The sequence below is a fragment of the Leptonychotes weddellii genome, chromosome 16 (assembly GCF_054177405.1).
Source record: "Leptonychotes weddellii isolate Sample4059 chromosome 16, ASM5417740v2, whole genome shotgun sequence".
NCBI lineage: Eukaryota > Metazoa > Chordata > Mammalia > Carnivora > Phocidae > Leptonychotes > Leptonychotes weddellii.
This window is the reverse complement of record NC_138384.1, coordinates 5,119,714-5,136,700: the sequence shown is the minus strand read 5'-3', so window position 1 is coordinate 5,136,700 and position 16,987 is coordinate 5,119,714. Positions and strand designations below refer to the sequence as shown.

The window sequence follows — 16,987 nt, the reverse complement described above, 5'->3', positions numbered from 1 at the left end:
AAAGTGGTTGCTTTTCTGATGAGAGAGTTGTTGCTCTTCTTTTCTTCAATCTCCTGTTGAGTTTGTAGGTGTTCAGAATGGTTTGATCCCTATCCAGCTGAATTTCTGAGAGGAGACGAAATCCAGGTCTCCTACTCCTCCGCCATCTTTCAAGCCTCCAGGGATATTTGGTCTTAAGTTGACCCACAAGTTTTTTGTTTCTCATGTTCACAAGCTCTTTATACATCCCAAACCCTGGTCTGCAAAGGTGGGATTAAAATCTCGGTAAGAACCCTGAGACTCACTACTGTCTGTCAGCACAGGACATGAACAGAAAAGCAGAAAGGACATCAAGAACTCCAGTTCACCTTTCAAAGTTGGGTGGCAGTGTGGTATGTGGTATAGAAAGAGTTTGACATCATAAAACAAAGACTGGTGCATTTATAAAATATTTACTGAGTGCCTACTATTTGTCAGGCTCTTTGCTAGTACTAGATAAACATGGGTTACTGGGCTGACCAAGGCTCTGCAAGTGTGAGGCTTTATTCTGGTCAGGGAGAGGCACAGCATGAGAGGTAAGGTAGAAGGGAGCCTGGGGCTGGGGGATTTGAGCTGAGTTTCCTCTTTGAAAGTGGGACTCTGGTAAGCAGCTGCCTAGTGATGGAGAAACATCAGCCTCTTCATACAAGCAGGTACTCATTCAACAAAACACAGATGCCTGGTGTTGGCTAAGCAACAGAGGGAACATGGCACAAGACACAGTTCCCTCCTTCAATAAGCTCAGAGTCTGGCGAGGAAAAAAGCAAGGAACAATTTGAATGACAGCTTGCCAATTTGAGTTCCTGGATACACTGACAGACACTGAAATTCACAGAAAAGGAAATAAAAATGGCCAATACTGTGAGACTATACCTACTAACCTCACTTTTCATCATTAACACACAAATTAACCACATACCTTTCTTCCAGCTATCCAGCTGGCAAAAAATATAAAAACTGTATTTTCTGCTGTTAGTGTGAGGAAAGAGAACTCTAAAGCACTTTGGATTAGAGTCCAAATCAATAAAACCTTTCTGGTGGACAATTTGTCAGTGTCTAACTAAATTTTATATGGGCATTTCTTTTGAATCAGCAGTTTCCAAGATGAGTCTCAACTGTAGAAAAAATACTTGCACATATTCACAAAAAGGCAGGTATAACTACACAGTAATTATGAAACAGGAAAAATCCGAGTGTCCAGCAATAGAGGACTGTCTTGATAATAGCACATCCATACTAAGAGGTGCCATGCAATCATGGAGAATTAAATAGATCTATATGAATTTACATAAAATGTATTAGAAGAAAATGCATGTAATAGACAAATGAGCAAGACTATTTTTTGGATGGGTGTGGATAAAGTTTGTAAATCTGATAGAATACATATCAAATTGTGTGGTTGTTAATGGGACATGTGAGGGGTGGATGGCATGGGAAATAGGTGCTTTTTTCATTTCACTCTTGTGAAATTTTTAAATTTTTGTGTTTAAAAACAACCATTAAGGGGCACCTGGATGGCTCAGTCGTTAAGCGTCTGCCTTCGGCTCAGGTCGTGATCTCGGGGTCCTGGGATCGAGCCCCGCATCAGGCTCCCTGCTCCGTGGGAAGCCTGCTTCTCCCTCTCCCGCTCCCCCTGCTTGTGTTCCCTCTCTCGCTGTGTCTCTCTCTGTCAAATAAATAAATAAAATCTTTAAAAAAAAACAAAAACAAAACAACCATTAATACAATATGAGTTATAAGATGGTTGCACAGTGAAAAAATATCCACTGTGCAAGCTCACCCTTAATTCTAGCAGGGACTGCAATTCAGTTATCAACTCTACACCCTTGGAGTTCCTTGTTTACTTTGAACACTTTGTTTCTTTAAAGGGGGAAGGGGAGTCATTTCTTTCTGCCTGCTATTTTCCCAGGATATGTAAAGTCCTATTCCTAGTGATCATATCTGAAAATCAACATAATCCAAAGGTCCTCACTTTGCAATGTTTGCAGTAAGATTTCAGCATCTTAGCATTTAAGTGTTTTCAGATTACATCCATTTAAACATCTGTGATTCATTATCGTAAATATCACAGTTGTGTGGGACCATATGCTTCAGCTTGCAGGGTATATATATATATATATATATAAAGAAAAAGCACTAGCAATAAATTTCAGGAACCTTAGACTTGCTGTGGGTATGTGCAAAAAGAACATTTCCAGACACGTGGGGCCTTCTATAATCACAGTAATATACTTGAGATCCCATATAAGAATCCTTCAATTGTAGAAGTTGCCAGTTTTGATGGAAAGCTATGATTTACATTTGGCTCATGCTCATCCCTTGATAATTCAGATAGGGTAGAAAGCCGCACAGAAGCCTTCAGATGCAGTGGCTTTTACTTCTTAAGGAAATGAGCATGGGCTATTGTTGAGTGAAGAAATCACAAGAAAATGGGACACCTTTAAGAAGTGATGAGACACTCTTGGCAGGCATCCTCCTCTATTCCCACGAGGCTGAAGCTAGAGACAATGCCATATGGCATAAGGGATGCAATAAAAATCTCTTGGCAACTGGAGGATGAATAGACATGACCTACAGCAATGATCATTTTCTTGCTTACATCAGAAAACCGTATATGCATACAAGAATTAATTGTACTTCATGTATTGTAAGCCAGATCATTTTATTTTAATTTCCTGATAAGGTTTTGTCAACTAGACAGAACCAATTTGTTATCACAGCTGGCGAGCGTCTCACCCACTGCAATTAGGGAAGAGCTAAATGAATGAATTGGTTGCAACCAAAGAGCCCACTAATATTTTTGATTGCCAGCTCTTGCCAGGACCAGCACTGAGCAGAGCCAGAGAGATGAAGATAAAGCTGTAAGAGGCCTTTGTCCTGGAAGAGCTCCCAGGTTACCAAAGAATAGGTCAGGAGAAAATGGTGAAGGTGTAAAAGCTGCCGTTCCACACTCTGCTGCAGTTTGATTGGCATAGTTGCTGGTTATTATCAGGCCACCAACCTTGTCAATATCTTGAGCATACCCTTTAGGAAGGATACTCATTGTTGCCTCAGACAATGTACTTGGGCCCCCAAGCACTACTCTTGTCTTCTGGAAATGTTTCTAGCCCCTGTCTGGAATGCAGGTGGCATAAGGCCATCCCTGCATAGAAGCATTCCTGGTATCCATAAGGAATAAAGGATGGGATGTTCAAAATGCCTCAGGATGTTTCATATAGAAGATACTCATCCACCTGCTGTCCACAGATTGTTTATGCGTTTTATGAAAATCAAACCATTCTGAAGATTATAGATCAAACTACCATGCTGGTTTTTTTTTTTTCCTATTACTACCCATGATGTTTTGTTTGATGTGACCTGGGAATTTGTGATGACTGTGTAGTAGAATAGCAGGGTGTTGGTCTTCAGAAAGTTGAGATCTCAAAAGTTCTTTGATAAAAGTTTTAGATAGATCACTGATAGCAAATTCCACACTTAGCTTTTCTCCCAGCCTTTAAAAAACCATACATGTAAAAGCTCTTGAATACTTTTAGATGTTCTGGGGCTGCATAATGATCTGGCTGGGCCCCATTCATGCATTTTCCTTACCCTTCTTCAGAGTTTAAGTATTCCCTAAACTTTGACCTACAGAGTCTTCTGGCTTCTGCTCTATGGGTTTTCCCCTGATGGATCTAATCACTTACTTCAAGATTCCACTCAACTCCATCTTTTAAACCTCTGTCAGCTCTAGACAGACTGTTTAACTTCTGTTAAGCTGTATGCTCCTAGGCTGTAGAATAACTTCTGACATTTACTTTGGATTCCAGCATCCTGGAATAATCGAGCCCCCGTGTCTTCCCCTAGGACCTGGGATAGGACTCTGCAAAAGATGTAAAAAGCAGAATTCCAGCTTTGCTACTTACAAATGTGTGACCTTAAGAAATCTGTTTAATCTCTATGGGCTTCAGTTTCCTCATCTCTACAAGTTTATCTTTATAGGACTGTTGGAGAGGTGAGAGAAATGTTTACCAATGGTTAGCCCACTGCCTGGCATGTAGAAAATGTTCCATAAGAAACTGTTATGGAAGATAGATGTCAAACCTGAAAAATAAGAACCATTATGGTTTTGTAGAGTGCCTGGAAGATATAGGGAAATGCTTTGGATATTTCCCAGTGCATGTTCATATGAACCAACACTCATATAACTTGGATGCCACTGCCATTTATATTCACTGAGCTAGTTCAGAACTGGAATGAATGATGCCTTGCTAGAATCTTCAGCTAGTTCAGAAACCAAAGTTTGATGTTATTACAAATGTTTGATACCCAGCCAATTTGTCCTTTTTTTTTTTAATCAAGTAGGTTGGAAAACTTACCCAGTACATGTTGGCTTATTACATTTTATGTGAAAAAAATCTCCTCTTTTTTCACTGACTGATTCATGGATAATTCTTTAAATATAGTAATTAGAGTACACAGAGTGGTGCAATGGAACTTCTGGAGTGTGGTGAACCTGGGTTTGAACCCGAGTTCTATCACTGACCTTGGCACCATGGACAACCCATCCTCTCCAAGTGTCCTTCATTTCCGCTCTGTGAAACAGTTGAAATATCCTATGAAGATTGGGGCAAGAGAGAACCTCACCTTATGTTCCTGATACTTTGTTAAAAGCTCAACAGTAAGTAAACACAAAGATCAATGGAACAGAATAGAAAACCCATAAATGAACCTACAACTATATGGGAAATTCATCTTCCACAAAGCAGGAAAGAATATCCAATGGGAAAAAGACAGTCTCTTCAACAAATGATGCTGGGAAAACTGGACAACGACATGCAAAAGAATGAAACTGGACCACTTTCTTACACCATGCACAAAAATAAATTCAAAATGGATTAAAGGCCTAAATGTGAGACAGGAAACCATAAAAATCCTAGAAGAGAACACAGGCAGTAACTTCTTTTACATGGGCCATAGCAACTTCTTTCTAGATATGTCTCCTGATGCAAGGGAAACAAAAGCAAAAAGAAAATATTGGGATTTAATCAAAATAAAAACTTAGGCATAGCAAAGGAAACAATAGCAAAACAAAAGGCAACCTATGGAATGGGGAATATATTTGCAAATAATATGTCTGATAAAGGATTAGCATCCAAAATATATAAAGAGCTTATAAAACTCAATACTCACAAACTGAATAATCCAATTAAAAAATGGGCAGAAGAGGGACACCTGGGTGGTGCAGTCAGCTAAACATCTGACTCCTGGTATTTGCTCAGGTTGTGATCTTAGGATCATGAGATTGAGCCCCACATCAGGCTCCACACTCAGTGAGATTCTTTCTCCCTCTCCCTGCCCCTCCTGCTTGTGCTCTCTATTTCTCTCTCTCTCTCAAATAAATAAATCTTTCAAAAAATGGGCAGAAGACACAAAAATACATTTTTCTAAAGAAGACATATAGATGGCCAACAGACACATGAAAAGATGCTCAACATCATCGATCATCAGGGGAATGCAAATCAAAACATACCTGTCAGAATGGCTGAAATCAAAAACCCAAGAAACAACAGGTATTGGCGAGGATGTGGAGAAAGGGGAAACCTCTTGGGGCGCCTGCGTGGCTCAGATGGTTAAGTGTCTGCCTTCGGCTCAGGTAATGATCCCAGGGTCCTGGGATTGAGTCCCGCATCGGACTCCCTGCTAGGCAGGGAGCCTCCTTCTCCCTCTGCCTCTGCCTCTCTCTCTCTCTCTGACTCTCATGAATAAATAAATAAAAAAACATTTAAAAAGGGGGGGGAACCTCTTGCACTGTTGGTGGGAAGGCTAACTGGTACAGCCACTCTGGAAAACAGTATGGAGATTCCTCAACAAGGTAAAAATAGAACTACCCTATGATCTAGCAATTGCAATACTAGGTATTTACCCAAAGAATACGAAAATACTAATTCAAAGGGATACATGCACCCTGATGTTTATAGCAGTATTAGCCAAGTTATGGAAATAGCCCAAGTGCCCATTGACTGATGAATGGATAAAGATGAATGGATAAAGAAGATATGGCGTGTGTATATATATACATGTGTATATATATAGTGTAGTATTATCTGTCTATCTCTATGTGTGTGTATATATATATATGGATATAATGGAATGGAATGGAATATTACTCAGCCATAAAAAATGAAATCTTGCCATTGCAATGACATGAATAGAGCTAGAGAGTGTTATGCTAAGCAAAATAAGTCAGTCAGAAAAAGACAAATACCATATGAATTCACTCATGTGGAACTTAAGAAACAAAACAAATGAGCAAAGGGGAAAAAAGAGAGAGACAGACAGAGAGGCAAACCAAGAAAAAGACTCTTTAAGTATAGAGAACAAACTGAGCATTATGGCGGGGCGGGGGGCGGGGAGGATGGAGTAAATAGGTGATGGGGATTAAGGACTGCATTTGTGTGAAGACCACTGGGCATTGTATGGAACTGTTGAATAACTACATTGCACACCTGAAATTAATACTACACTGTATGGTAACTAACTAGAATTTAAATAAAAACATGAAAAACAAAAAAAAGCATAATGGCTACTTCTCCCAGAACCCACCTTCCTCTTCCGGGCTTGAATATTTAGAGGTCATTGTTTACTGAGTACTGCTTCACATTATAGATTATAACGTCTTTAGGAGATGGGACTGTGTCTTCTCTATTAATTATAGCACTGTATACATTTGTTTCAATGTTTATAAATCAGAAGCTGGTTCAATACACATTCCCTGAAGACTCATTTTGCAGGATTTTTGTTTATTTGTTTGCTCATCTTGGACATTTAAATTTATTTCCAAATGTTGGGTTACCACTGCTGCACTCCTACCTGCCTTCATCTCCAAGCCCTCCTCATCCCTTCTGAAACATTTCATGGGAGCATTGAAAGAGACTAGTTGATCATCCCGCCTAGAGTTGTAGGGAAGAGATTGGGTCAAAACTAAAGACCCTTTAGATTTATGATGCTGTCTTGTTAAATTGATGGTGGTCAAGGTTATAATTAGATCTTCAAACTCTCCTAGCCAATTAAAAAATGTGCCTATGTGATTTGCATACTTTAACTCTTTGGGTTATGTATTAGTATCAATATTTACCTGAAAAGCTATAATTCATCACTTCAAATGTTTCTAATGTGTTGTTGCATTCTTAAATATGATTTTATTATGACTTAAGGCCAAAACATTGATTAAAAGAACACATCCAAATTTATAATAAAATATAGGAAAGTTATACAGAAATTTGCTTCCTAAGCAATTTTTAGAGAACACATCTCTTCAGTAAAGTGAGAAATATATGTTGATAATCCATCATCTTGGATACTTTCTGATATTGATGAGCATGCTCATTGGTTGACTTTCTCTCACTGTTAGAAATAAGTTGTTATGTTGAACTATGATTTGTTTGCTTGTAATTTCTACCCTGTGATGCTTGTTTGGCCTTTTAATACAATGAAGAAATGGAACACACATCCTTCAACAGGGCAACCCTCCAGATGGTTGTGTGGTCCAATCTTCTAGACACTGAATACCATGAAGGCAGATAATCTACCTTATTCATCTTTATGTTGACATTTATCCCTTACTGCCTACTATCCTGCACATTGTAAGTGAAAGAATGATATTTTTAATGGATTGCTAGATGAGATTTAGAATAATAGAATTTCCCAATTGTAAGAGACATCATCCAACACCAGAATCTCTTCCACACCATTCTTGCTGCATAGTCATTTAGGTTGTACTTCAGAGTATCTAGTGACAAGCAAATTATTTCATCCAGAAAAAACTGGAGCTTCCAAAGGGTACCCTGAATTTCTTCAGGATTTTCTAGTATTTGGACAACAATGAGTTCATGCAAATACTAATATTTGCACTACACATTCTTGTCGCCCCCACCTGCACAATTATAAAATCTCAACAGACCCACCCCACCTCCCCTGGCCATCATTGAGATTATTTTTGAAAGACCTCACATAAACTCACAAATTATTCTCTCATGACCCTTCCTTCTAGCCTCTTTGTTGGTTAACATACCTGAAAATCTCTTAAGGGAAGTGTCTCCTCCCTGCTTTTGTGAGAAGGCTGTTTCTCAAGTCCATCTCTAGGATCCCCACAGCCATGGACCCCCATGATGCCGGAAGACCCAAAGCTGCTTTAGTCTTCGTTGTACCAGAGCAAAGTCAAGTGTATTCCATTCAGAAATAGGGCCAAGCCACCATTCACCATAGCAGTTTGTGAGGAACTAGACTAACAGTGCATGAGATTACCTAAATTTCCTGTCATTTATGAATCTTCAAGCTTGTATATATAGCTTATTCTTTCCCTGAGCTACAACCCCATGGGGCTGGACTAGGAAACCAATATTGAGTTCTCTCTGTCTTCCTTCTGTTTCTGCATTTCTCTAAGTGCTCATGTAGAAGTTGTCCTCCTGACAAGCCCCTTCCTTCCTATGTAGATCTGCCCATGCAATTGAGAGGTACTTGGGAAATCACAGGTCTGATTGCATCAGACACAATCAGGATCTGAATCACAATTTAGGCTCAGCCAGGACACATTGCCATGTGTCCCCAGACAACTCCAACTGCAAGGCCAAAAGTTTTGAACGTTGTAGTGGAGCAAATCTCTCTTCTCATTAATTTACCTTTACCATTACATTAAACAGAGGCATGTTTGCACATAATTACTAGATAACTCAAAAACTAAAGGCTATGTAAGAGCCACGTGCTGGTACTATGAAATCACAGAGAGGCAATCCCTATAAGTCTGAGACTTGGTGATTCTCAAAGCTACTGAGTCTGTGATTAATATTTCACTGATCGGGTGACTTTCAGTCGGCTTACTCAAATCTTCATATGAGTTTAGGCCATCATTCTCACTTTTGTTTGGAGAGTTTCAAATTTGCTTAGCTGTCAGGTTGCTGTTCTGCTGTTTATTCATTCAATGAACAGGGTTGAGTGTATATTGTATCAGGCGCTATGCCACAGAAAGTAATTCGAATTTGAAATACAAATTTATAGTGATTATAAGTACCATGGGATAGACAATACACAGTATTCTTTCAGGAAACAATCTGCCATGTTTTAAAGAATCTGTAATGAGAGGAAAATGTAACACCCTGACAGAAAAGACTAGTTTCAAAACTAGCAACTCAGTTTTAATGGTAGGCAGAGAAAATCCCCTGAAAGCAGATGTGGGCTCTGTCTTCTTCCAAGAGGAAGCCCTTAAGGGTTTACATGGTAAAAATAGGTTTCTGCAGAAGATCACTTGACAAGATCATTCACTATGGTATCTTTGCCTGACATGATAGAATTGAAACTCTATTTTATGGAAGTTGGAATTGAAACATAAGATGGTATTAAGACTGTGCATTCTTGCACCTATCAAAGCTATAAAGCCTTCGGAGGTGAAATCTATTCCTGAGCTAATCAGTCGTGGTTGAGACCATGCCCATAACCTTACAGAAGGTCTGCAGATGTCAGTGCTTATTCCTGGCCAAACATGGATTATAGGATACAGTTCGGTACCCTCATTAATCAAGAGGGTAAAATGAATGAAGACCGGAGGAGGTGCCTATTTTATCATCCAGGGATCTGGCCCAATGTGGGTAGGACTAAACATATGTTAATGAAAGTTTGATTGGCTAGAATATTTGAGAAATGAAGGTGTTCGGGGAAACCACAGGGAATGCTTTCTGTTTCTCTCAGTTGGGCAAATCCATAGAGCCTCTGGACTAAGCCTTGTGAGTTCTTTTAAAGGAAGTTGGTACCTCTGGATGCCAGTGGGATACTGAGGGATGTGAAAAGCAATTAGTCTTGCTCTGTATCCTGGGGAGAGTCCATCTGATATCCGAATTAAGTGCTACTTCAGCTGTCAGAAAGGCATGGCTTTCTGTGTCCCAGCAAGGACTAGCAAATCAACCAATATGCAGGCCCTTCTGGCTAATGGAACAACTGGATTCTGTTTTACTAACTAGGTCAGGGGTACCGGGATATCTGGTATAGCCTAAGGGAGAGTAAATAATTTGTATTCTGCTGCACAGAGTCATTGGCTGGTCTCAGTGGTGTGCTGCAGTCAGCTAGTACGTGGACTCCTGAGAGCTGGTTGTTAAGCTTCTAGAAAATCTGCAAGCCAATTGAAGGCACATTGGTAGCTGAGATCAGCTATGTTTAGAATATTTACACCATAGACATTGGCAAATGATATGAATCAGGACTTTTTCCTTTACCATCATACTGCTCAAACAATGCTACTTTCTTCTGTGTGTGAGTGGAGATTGCTAGAAGTAGATTATCTGTAGATCCAACCATATCTACCTGTAGGGAGATGCAGCTCTTGGGAAGACTGATGCAGAGCCCACAGGCCCCCGACCCACACGCATCCTCACCCAAGGGTACAAGTAGTCTGAACACCAACTCTAAGAGGCCTTTTCACTTACATACAGACCAATTTTCATGTCTCTACAAATGTATGTATGTGTGTATGTATCTATGTATGTATTTAGGACCATTTGCCCATCTAAGGCGTGAGTGTATGGATCATAGACTGACCCCAAAACACTTACCAGAGTAGCACAAAGTCCGTATTTTAGTACATACCTATCTACATGAGCAGGGCTGATCTATATTTTGCAGATAAATTTAAATCCATTTGCATTTTCGTATTTCCTGGGATCATAATACGGCTTAATTTGACCACTCACACATTTCAAGATGGTAAGAAATCTATGCCTTTTGGATTTTCATCCTTAAGAACCACATTCAAAAGAAAGAAAGAAAAAAGTATAAAATCAAGGTCAGGAAGATTAAGCCCCTTAATTCACGTGCCAAACTTCCCATTTCAATTGTGGTTTTGTCTCCCAGCTAAAGTTTGTCTTTTTGTGACATTTGCATTAAGCCCAGAGGACATTTTGAGTGGAAACATGCTGAAAGCATAATTGAAACGCTGAGTGGTGCCATTTGTCTAATTTGCATTTTTCCCCCAGGTGGGGAGTTTTCACTCCCCATTTCTTCTCCTGGGGTGTTCAAAGATTATCTCAAAAAATGATGTTGTACAATTGATTCCAATAAATCCCCACGTACAGTATATTATATGTATATATATATTTTTTCTAGAATCTATTTTAAATGCCACAGGGATAAACTATGTAAGGAAGTCCTTTGTAGGTTCATAATAGTATAGTTTCTTTTCTCCCTCAGATAGAGATTTTGAATATTTGTCCACAAACTTAATTTTTTATTAGAATTTTCCCTTTCAGTTATCCTCATGGTGCCATTCCAAGATACTTAGGAGGGTGTCTCTATAGAAACAAACATTTAAAAAAATAGGTAGACATAAACTATTCAATTTCATCCTTAATATGTTCTTTGAACTCTGTGCCCCCAAATATGCACTGACTTGATCTCTATTAAAAAGTTTGAGAATCACTGATATTTTGGTGTCTCAACAAAGTTATTAAATGAGACAATGATGCAGGGCTGATGCTATGAGTTGCACCCTTTAATGGGGAATTTAAGGTGAGATTATAATCGGTGGGGAAGTAGAGTCTGTTTTTCTGGGAGGAAGAAGTCAAATATGAGTGTGGTAAACTGTTTCTCTTTTGACCAAGTATTCCTCATATACTCCAGATCTGCCATTTAGATACGGCCGAAGCTGCTGTCATCGGCGAGGTCGAGTTTTGTGCTTTTTCTAAGGTGTGCATCTTTCTCAAACTTGCATTATTTATGTTAGACATATTCTTTCAAATATCAGAAGACCTCCTAGATGATATCGAATAATCATATGGAATTCTATCAGATCCCTTTTAGGTTATAAGCCTGAGTTAGGGTGGAGCCAGGCATGAATTTATCTAAATGAGGGATATGCAGAGAGGAATGTAGCCCAGGCCAGCATTTTTGGAGGGTGGGACTCACATCACTCTGAGGGCTTTAGTGTCTGCAAAGACAAACATGTGTTTTTATTTAACTCCTTAGATTTAATTTAACATTATTGGGGGAAAAAAAAGGACATCTGACCCATCCAATATATATTATAAATGTTATCTTCAAATAATTTTGTGAGAATAAATAATGTGAGACAAATAAAAGAAAAATATTAAGTGAATAATAGATCTGCTATGAAAATATGGTGAAAATGTGAGCTGGACGCGGAGTGTTTGAAGGAGGGAGTATATTTGCCCGGGCAGACTATCATGAACTGTGTGGCCTTCCCCTCATTCAACCTCACTAAGTCTCATTTTCCTTTTTTTCTAAGATATTTAATTAATTAATTAATTTATTTATTTATTTATTTATTTATTTGACAGAGCACAAGCAGGGGGAGCAGGAGAAGGAGAGGGAGAAGAAGGCTCTCTGCTGAGCAGGGAGCCCAATGCAGGGCTGGATCCCAGGACTCTGGGATCATGTCCTGAGCCGAAGGCAGATGCTTAACCTTCTGAGCCACTCAGGTGCCCCTAAGTCTCAGTTTCTAGAGAGGAAACAAATAATCTACCTCAAATTGGTCATGTGAGGATTCACTGCAATCATGAGTGTAAAGCCTTCGGTGTGGTGTCATGCTTTTTGGAAAAATAAGAGTTTAGATTGGTAGGAAGTTATCTGTACAAACAATCCATTTAAAGAACATTTAATGAAACTCTGTTGAGTCTACTATGGGTGGAGCACTGTGATTTCGCTTCTTTGATGTCATTTTTTCCTTCACAACCTCTCACGTGAGACAGGTAGGGCTTTGCCAAGAAGAGTAGGAAGATTCAAAGATGGTCCAGTCTGGATCAGAATCATCTGCCTCACTCCTTTGGCCCCAGCAGAAGCGCCTCTAGTAACCGTCTCCATAGTAACCACACTTGGCCCAGCAGGCCAGAGCATGGGTACCTGACTAGAAAGAGATGGAAGGACCCAGGAGGCAGGTGGAAAACTAGCTGGAAGCAGGAAGCTATGTAGGAAAAGGAAAAAAGTAGTTTCCTTAATGCCCACAATTACAGGAGTAATGATGGTAATAATTCTTATTCATGGAGCACCATCCTAAGTGTTTTATGCATGTAGGTATGTATGATCATGTTGAATGCTCACCATAAGAATTACAGTACCTGTGAGGGAGGTACTACTATTTGTCCCACTTTACAGATGAAGACCTTGAGGTACAAAGAGGATGGGTGTCTGCCCAAGGTCACAGGGCTGCTGCACATGTGCCGGGTTTGGAAAACGGCTTAGAAACCTACCATTAAAACTGCCCTTTCTTAGGGCATGGGAAGAGTAGTTCCTGGCATGCTAGGTCCCCAACCTCCTCTCTGTGCCAAGGATGGCTGGGAAATGTGGAAACCTGGCATCTTGACAAGCAGTCCATTGTCTGAGGTCCTGGTTTTTGGCCCTTAGCTGCATTAGATTCATCTGGGGAGCTTTAAAGGGATACCAGTGCCCAGACCCCAGCCCAGCCTGGTTATATCAGAAACTTGGTTGGGAGTTGAGCAGGTATTGCTATGTTTTAAAATGCTCTCCAGATGATTCTCATAGCCTTGAAAAAACCACAGTCTAAAGCATCTGCTCTTGAATTGGTAAAGGTGTCTAAAAGAGAGACCCAGTTTTGCAATCCTTAGTTATTTGACAGAGCAAGCTGGGAAGAAAGCTGGAATATACTGGGTGCCTATGATGTGCCAGATCCTGAATATAGATGTGGTCTCTCACTACGCCCTTATTTGGGACCTCTGAGAAGCCCAGAGGGATTAGTGAGTGGCCTTCAGGGGTCAGGATGGGGCAACTGCCCTATTCCCTCTTATGCATCAATTCCCAGGAAATGAATGTACTGAGAGCTTAAATTATGGAGGTAGACAGATGGACTGGGGACAGGTTCCTGCTTTCTCTGGGTGTATGAACTCGAGCAAAATCTCAATCTCAGAGGCTCAGTCTGTTTTCCCGTAAAATGGAAAATGATGCTTTTAGAGTATGCATTTTCAGTGGGGCTATGATACCCCCAAGAGGGTGGCATGGGGGAGGGGCAAAACATTGCCTTTGTGTGTGTATAAAGCACAGAGGTACGTAAGTACACAGACATGCAGCATATCTGTGCCATTGAAATTTCATGACAGCAGCGGCGCCTGAGTGGCTCAGTTGGTTAAGCATCTGACTCCTGATTTCAGTTCAGGTCGTGACTTCAGGGTTGTGAGATCCAGACCCAAGTTGGGCCCTGCACTGGGCTTGGAGCCTGCTTGGGATTCTCTCCCTCTGCTCCTCCCCCTGCTCATCTAAGACAAGAATGGCCTAGGGACCTTCTTTCTCAATTCCTGCCCTTGCTTGCAGCAGCTTCTGCTCCCAGCATTAAAGAAGTACCATGCCCTCAGTCCACCCCTATTAGAGTATCATTTTGCCCCTGGAGAGCAACTGAATTAAGTATAATCATTATTGAATGCCTCCTGTATGCAAAAGCATTCTATTCATTGCTAGAGATCTAGAGATGAATAATGAGAAGAAGAAAGATTCAGTTTCTGATCTTGGTTCTTTTTTTAAAAAAAGATTTTATTTATTTGAGAGAGAGAGAGAGTACAAGCAGGGGGAGTGGCAGAGAACAGGGAGAGGGAGAAGCAGGCTCCCTGTTGGGCAGGGAGCCCGATGCGGGACTCGATCCCAAAACTCTGGGATCATGACCTGAGCTGAAAGCAGATGCTTCACTGACTGAGCCACCCAGGCATCCCTCGGCTCTTGGTTCTGATGAGAAAAACAGATACATAAAATGGGCATATTGCTATAACATGATATAAAAGATCCTGTGTGCAAGAAACTTGGGGAACACAAAGAGGATATTTGGACAAGTTATGGAGCTGACTCTTGTAGAATGGCTAAGATTTAACAGGGTGAGGAAGGTGGGAAGTGACTTCTGCACAGAGGGAGCAAAATGAGCAGAGAGGTAGGAGAATACAGTAGGTGTAGGCTGGCGCAGAGGTGAGTAATGCATGAGGCACAGAGTGAGGGCAGAGGCCAGAGGCGAGGCCAATGGACGGCTTAGCCATGGAGGACCTTGAGTGCTGCATCATTTGCACTGGGGAGCTGTAGTTGTATGAGACTCAGGTAGAGGCAAGTTGGTTCTATAGTTGTGTTGGGAGGGTCCAAATCTTTTTTCAAGGAATAAGTCTTGATGTGGCCTTCCAGGCCCCACATTTCCAGCTGATCTTCACTCTCTGTTCCCCACTTTCTCCCCTGCTCTCTGTGCCCATCTCACTGGCTTATTTGCAATCCCCTGAATGCCACTGGACCTTTGCACATGTGGCTCTTTCTGCCTGGAGTAGGTCCTCTGTTACTTATAAGGGTATTGAATTACTGTCTTTCTCTCCGACTATACTTCAACCCAGGGACTGTGTCCATCTTTGCTCAACATTATAAACCCAGCATCTAGCATAATATAGATTCCTAGTTAATATTTGTGGAAGGGAGTAATGGATGTGGGAAGGAAGAAAGGAAGGAAAGGAAGGGAAAGGCGAAACTAGAACCCCACAAACTTTTGTATGTCTTTCCTCACTCCCAGTCCTCCCCAGTTCGGTCTGTCTCCTTGGGTCCTGCCCAGGGGCCAGGGCCAGAACCAGCCAGCATCCTAGCCAACCAGCAGGCCCTGTCATTTGAGCAGCGTGCCTTCAGTGGATGAATGCTAATCGATAATAATGAAACAATTTATGTGTCTCTCCACATTTACAAACTGTGGGAGGCACCTCCTTTGCTCTCTCCAAGCCTCAGTTACCTTATCTATAAACTGGGGTCAAAAAAGTACCTCATTCGTTGTGCAGATTAAATAAGATAATGCATGTAAAATGCTTGACACTTAGCCTCGCGTGTGGGAATTGTTCAATTCACGTTAGCTATTATCATTATCAGCTAATATGGTTATTATCACCGTAAGAATTATCTCCCAGAACAGAAAGATCAGCTTAGTTCATCAAATATTTATATGGCTTTAACAGTGTGCTCAGACCAAGGTAGATGTTGTCACCAAAGACACGCAAGAAAGTTCCTTGAAGCAATATTTTGAGAGCCCCAAACTGGAAATAGTCCCGATGCCCATCAAGAGAAATTCATTAGAGCCACATACTGGAGTACTACACAGTGGTTAGGATTAACTGTTGTGACTCACAGACACATGGATGAATCTCACAAACATAATATCGAGTGGAAGAATCCAGACAGAAAAGAGCACACACTGGATGATCCCATTTTTATGAAGTGCAAACGCATGTGGAACAGACCTATGGTTTTAGAAGTCGGCATTGTGCAGCCTTCAAGGAGGAAGCTGGGGATTGTGGCTCAGGAGGGAGGGGAAGGGGAAGGTTGGTAGTATTTGTATCTGGGCCTAGGCCCTGAGTATAAGGGCATGCCCACTTTATGAAAATACATCAAGTTGTACATTCTGATTTATGTGCTTTTTCTGTATCTGTATTATGCTTCTGTTAAAGGTTTACTAAACAAACAAGTCTGTTCAGTAGAGAGCTGAGGAAACAGAAGTGGGGTGAGGAAAGAAGGCCAGCAGTACAATTCTGTGCTTGCCCACAAGAACAGCTGCTTCTCCTATTCCTTCCCAAACATGACTTAGCCATTCAACTATAGGAATTTTGTCCACATCTATCCCACCACTGTGTTAATCTGAGCCAGGCGTGATTGGTACAACACCAGACTGACTGGTTTTCTTGGCCTCTCTTCTCTCTCAAACCACTCTCTGGAACCCTGAGCTGCTGTCTTAAAAGATCCTGTTCATCTCTGCATCCTCAGTGCTTAGTACCTGCCTAGAACATGGCAGGTGATCAAGGACAGATCTAGAATGAATGAAGTTTCCCAGCACAATCAGAGCTAGAGAGCTACGGGGGGTGCTGTGGGATAAGGGGAAGCATTTGTAGATTTGGGTGGGGAGCAGTGACCCACATTTAATGGTCAGAGATTTCTCCAGCAGTAAACTGCCCAACCTACTGACACTCTTTCTGTTTTTGTT

At 41.0% G+C, this 16,987-nt stretch overlaps 1 protein-coding gene across 3 annotated transcripts in view; it reads left to right on the top strand.

Moving 5' to 3' along the window:
• CDH13 (cadherin 13) overlaps window positions 1–16,987 on the top strand; it is a 1,287,326-nt gene that overhangs the window by 674,049 nt on the left and 596,290 nt on the right. The window lies entirely within an intron of this gene.